Source organism: Petaurus breviceps, unplaced genomic scaffold (genome assembly GCF_028583685.1).
Source record: "Petaurus breviceps papuanus isolate PSGF00001 unplaced genomic scaffold, PetGlider_PUasm1.0 110, whole genome shotgun sequence".
NCBI lineage: Eukaryota > Metazoa > Chordata > Mammalia > Diprotodontia > Petauridae > Petaurus > Petaurus breviceps.
In genome coordinates, this window is record NW_027185597.1 from 2,147,529 (window position 1) to 2,153,528 (window position 6,000).

The window sequence follows — 6,000 nt, forward strand, 5'->3', positions numbered from 1 at the left end:
CCCATTCAGCTGTGATTCAACTCTTTAGGAGTCCTAGGGGTGACCCTGTTATAAAGAAATGTACTTCTCTCCCTCTCCTACTCATATCACTTTAATTCTGAAGAATCCACTGGTAGACTTTTATTTCTATATATGAAAAAAAATCCTAGCTACTACTTTTGAACAATGACCTTTAGATCTTAAAAACAATAATTTAATAATAATGTAAAAGGAAATATAATCAATAGATTAAAACATCTAGATGCAGGAATGATTAACACAAGACATCTTCCACATAACTTAGGGTCACAATCTTCCACCAAAATAGTCTTTGTCTGGGGAGGGGGGGGGGGGATCAGACACCTGTCAGGGAGCAACATGATTTAGGAAAACCTATGTTCTTGGAGCAACTATCATCTCTGGATTCTAAACTTTAATGTTAACTGATATGCCCCAGATTATACAAGTAGAAATGACAGAGCATGGATTTTAACCCATGTCCTACAATTTCCATTGTTCCAAAAAGAACTCCATCTCTCAGAACCTATAACAATGTAACATTGCAACAGGACAGGATATTCAAGTGATACAATACAGCAACTTCATTGTCTACTGATGTATGAGCAAAGAGGCAAATATCTGTCATCTATAAACATAGAAGGAAATGACTGAAAAGTAAGCTTAAAAAATAAGTGATATAATTTTATGGTGAGTTTCTTTAGAAAATTTAAGTAACTGTACATCTTGAGTGGGATCCACAATGAAGCTGCCTCCTACCAAATTCTTTCTCCCAGCCATCAAAGGAAATAAAGTTTAAGTCAATTGCAAATGTCAAGTTGAAAATCATTACAGGTATTTACTAAAATACCTGGCTTAGCCCCGCAAAAAAGGGCATATAGACTAAAAAGTAAAGATTATAAAGGGTTTTTTTGTTTATATGTAATCCATACCAATTGAATTTAAATAATATTCAATAATGTTTTCACCAGCAAAAGTCTTTAGGCATTGGAAAAGCTAAAATGAGAATATGAGCCAAATATTTATATTCAGCAATGGCACTTAGGTATAAAAAAAAATGGAAGTCAGTGCAGGGTTTTAGAGTTCCTAAAATATATTTTAAAATAGTCATTCCCATTTCATTTCAAGATGTCTATTTTTATCTTCAAAGAAAATTTAAACTTGGAAAATTTCAACAACTGGAATTATAGGTCTCAGCTAAGAAATATGAATAGTCAGTGATATACAGTTTCCAAAAATTCTCAAAGCAGCATGATTATCCTATTTGGTACTAGCTTTTGAAAACTAAATGTGATGGTCATTTTGTTAGTCATGATTTCCTACTTGAGTAATATGTATCAATAATCTCAATCCCAAAGTGATGTCAATTTCTTCCTAAGAAAATATCAAATAGACATATAAATTAGCAGATTTTTTGAATGATTAAACTCACTGTATTTCTATTTCCCCATTTTTACCATCAGAACAACCCTGCAAGTATTTATTGAATATGTACTATAAGCCTTACCCTGTTAAAGAATATCGTAAAAAATATATGATTTCTGTACTTGAAGAATTTCCCATTGTATTAGTTTATCAATTCATTCAACTGATATTTATTGAGCATAAAGTTACATGAGATTGTAGTAGGTATTTTGGCTGTTAAAAAAATGATCAAAGGATCATTATAATCTTTTTAGTAGCTCATGACAAATTAGCAGTTATTATTGTAGTGTTAATAATTATATTCTTCCAGTGATGACATATGGTTGCAAGTCACAGAATATCATTCTCAGGAGACCACAAAAGTAAATGGAGAGACAAATAAATTGCCTGTGAGATGTGTAAAGAACAACATCAGAGAAATGTAGGACTGGGAGAAAAGTACAGGCCAAACTTAGTCTAAGAAATGGACAGTATGTCTCTTCAGAATATCAAGTTGTGTTGAGGAAAGCCCCCAGCCTTCCTCAAGTGAACTTCCTCAAGTTAACTCAAAAACAAGGTTCACCCAGAATGGGCAGGCATAGGTGGGCTATGAGATGATTTGTTGGAGTAGTGAAATCACAGATCTTTACGTATCAAAGTAATAATAATGAACATATTTATGGCACTTTAAGATTTGTAAAGTGCTCTACACAAATACTTTCACATACACAAAATAAAAAACAAACAAACAAGCAAACTAATAAAAGACAGTATGTGATAGGCTCGTGGAGAAGGTGGCTTTTTGAGTTGGTATATGAGGTGAATATGAAAGTATGATATCTCAAAAATAAAATTAAGAGGTGAGAGAAGAATATATTGGGATAAGGAGGAAGGGAGAGATAGAATAGGGTAAATTATCTCATATATAGGTAGACCAATAATTTTTAAATTATCTCTCCTGGATCTATTTTCCAGGTCAGTGGTTTTTCCAATGAGATATTTCACATTGCCTTCTATTTTTTTCATTTGTTTGGATCTGTTTTATAATATCTTGATTTCTCATAAAGTCATTAGCTTCCAATTGCTCCAATCTAATTTTGAAGGAGTTGTTCTCTTCAGTGACTTTTTGAAATTCTTTTTCCATCTTGTAAATTCAGCTGTTTAAGCATGCTTCTCCTCATTGGCTTTTTGAGCCTCTTTTGCCATTTGAGTTAGTCTATTTTTTAAGGTGTTATTTTCTTTAGTGTATTTTTGGGTCTCCTTTAGCAGGTTGTTGACTTGCTTGTCATGATTTTCTTGTGTCATTCTCATTTCTCTTCCCAATTTTTCCTCCACTTCTCTTACTTGATTTTCAAAATCCTTCTTGAGCTCCTCCATGGCCTGTTATCAATTCATATTTTTCTTGGAAGCTTTTGATGCAGGAGTTCTGACTTTGTTGTCTTCCTCCTACTCCATGCCTTGATCCTTTTTGTCCCCCAAAAAAGATTTTATCACCTGTTTGTGCTTCTGTTGCTTGCTCATTTTGGCAGCCAATTACTTGACTTTTGAGCTTTTTGCCACAGTAGAACTCTGCTTCCAGAATGGAGAGCTATTTCCCAAATATCTAGGGCTTTTCCAGCTGCCAGAGCTATTAGATGGGCTCCCTCTCTACAGCCCCCACACACTCTGGCTCACTGGTCACACACCCCAGGACCACCACCCAGGATCACAATCTGGATCCAAGCAGGTCAAAGCAAGAGCACTTAGCCTCTCAGTGTCACTTGGTCCCCCTAAAATCTACATGTATTAGAGGAGGTAGAAGCAGGAGCCACATGGAAGTCCTGTTTCTACTCAGCCATCTTGGTTCTGCCTAAATTATTTCATATAAAAGAGGCAAAAAAGAACTATTGCAATGAAAGGGAAGAGCAGGAAGTTGAAAGGGAATGGGTCAACCTTACTCTCATTGAATTTGACTTAAGGAGGGAATAGCAAACACACTCATTTGAGTATCTTACCCTACAGGAAAGTAGGGGGTAAAGGAATAACAGTGGGGATGATAAAAAGGAGAGAAGATTGGGGGAGAATGTAGTTAGAAGCATTTTTGAAAAGGGACAGGGTTAAAATAGAAAATAGAATAAGTGGGGAGGGGGCAGGATAGGAAATATAGTTAGTCTTTCACAATATAACTACTATGGAAATGTTTTGCGTAACTACACATGTACCGTGTTTCCCCAATAATAAGACCTATCCCGAAAATAAGCCCTCCCCTTACTGTGTAAGATTCCTCTAAAATAAGCCCTCCCCCGAAAATAAGCCCTATTGAGATTGCTACTGTAGTGAAGGTGATCCCCTGTGCTACACGCTACATTACAGTACCCTCTGTATGCACCGTCCCCCCTCCCCCCCCGTGAAACGCACACTGCGCTCCGAGCTGCATCCAATCAGAGCTGCAGCAGTGAGCGCGTCATCCTGTTCTTCCCCAGTGATTTGCTTGCTGGCGCCATTGAGAGCAGTGCCGCGGAGGAGAGCTGAGGCAGGACAACATAAAAACCCGGTATGTAAGTGGGAGTGATGGGGCATGATGGAGGACAAAAAGGGCATGATGGAAGAAAAAAGAAGAACTCAGGGGGCATGAGGGAGTGAAAAGAAGGACTCATGGTCATAATTTTATTATTCTGTCTGTTTTGACCCCCAGACATGAGTACAAAAAGGAAGAGCTATGCTGTTGAGTATAAGAAAGCAATTGTAGAGGAGTCACATGGCAAGAATCTTGCAGTTTTCTGTAAAGAAAAACTTTTGGATCTTCGAATGGTCAGAAAATGGAGGGCAGATTATAATAACCTCAATCAACAGGTGGATGAGGGAAAAGGGAAAAAGCGCAGGTCTGGATCAGGACGGCAGCCCTTATATCCTGACTTGGAGATCCTCATTGGTGAATGGATTGCTGACAGGAGAGCAAAGGCCTTGGTTGTGCCCAGGGCTGATATGGTATTCAAGCATTTGCCCTTTCAATGGCACCAGAGTTTGAAATGGTCTCAGAAAGATTCAAAGCATCACAACACTGGTTGGACGGTTTCCTTCAACGGTATGAACTGTCCCTAAGAAAATCAACAACACTGTTTAAGCTGGAAGATGCTGAAGTTATTAAACGTGCACTTGCATTCAAGTCCTTTATTGATAGGATCGACATTTCCAAGTACCAAACCTGCAATATGATTGCTATGGATGAAACTGCAGTGTTTATGGGACAAGGATCTCAAACAACAATTCATCACAGGGGTGCAACGTCAATCTACATTCCCACCACTGGCTATGAAAGTGCGAGGTAACCAAAGAGGTCTGATAGTCTGGGATTCAGCCAGCACTCACCACGCTAAAGAAATGAAGAACTTCCTTGCAGAGAGAAGAATAGATCAAGTAATGATTCCTGCAGGAATGACTGCCTATCTCCAGACCCTTGATATTGCAATAAAGAAGCCATTCAAGGACCATTTGCGCATGGAAGTCAATGACTACATTGAAAATAGAATGGAAAGAAATCAGCATGGAAACTTTGTGAAGCCCTGTCTGCAAGAAGTTGTGACTTGGGTGAAGAAGTCATGGGATAAAATTACTGACAGTTGTGTCACCAAGGCACTACGAGCAGGTTACCTGGACAAGACATATTCATTTAAAGAGAGCTATATTGCTGGACATGACAGATTGGATCCACTTTTTCTGAAGGAAATGGAGGCGCAAGACATCCAGGACGGAATTCAGGGTATGGACACTTATGACGATGTTGTTGAAGAAGATGACATGATCATTATTGACTAAAGGTATATTTTTTTGTTCACATTTACCTGTTTATTAAAATTGCTGTCAATGTTCATTAAAATAAGCCCTCCCCTGAAAATAAGCCCTCTGGTGTTTTTCTGTCCAAAAAAATTTAATAAGACAGTGTCTTATTATCGGGGAAACATGGTACAACCTATATTGAATTGCTTGTCTTCCCAGTGGGGGTAGGTGAGAAGGGAAGAAGGGAAAGAGTGTGGAAATCAAAGTTTTAAAAACAAATATTAATTTAAAAATTGTTTTTTTACATGCAGCTGGGAAATAAGATATACAGGCACTGGGGTAAAGAAATCCATCTTGCCCTACTAGAAAGTCAGTGTGTGTGTGTGTGGGGGGGGGGAATGGGGAAGCATATAAGAGAGAACAGATTGGGGGAGGGAGTATTCAATAGGCTTGTTATCTTGGGTAGGAGTAGGGAAAAGACTGGGAGAAAATTTATAACTCAAAATCTTGTGGAAATGAATGTTAAAAACTAAAAATAAATAAATAGATTGGAAAAAAAAAGCAAGTGCAGACTGATTTCAAGATCCTTACTACCTCCCCATGCATGCAACTTCTAGGAATGTCCCCTCTTCAATCTGATTATCCTTCAAAGATTCCATTGGCTTTCAGTGAATGTTGTTGCAGAGTGAAATGCTAAGCTAAGGACCCTGGGGCAGGACAGAGGAATGACATGCTATGACCAGTATTCTCCTTAAGGTCTGTTAATACACTTGTATTAACTGATCTTAAGGTGGTAGGACTGACAGACTAGGTCTGTGAGATTAAGCTGAGTACCACATCCAG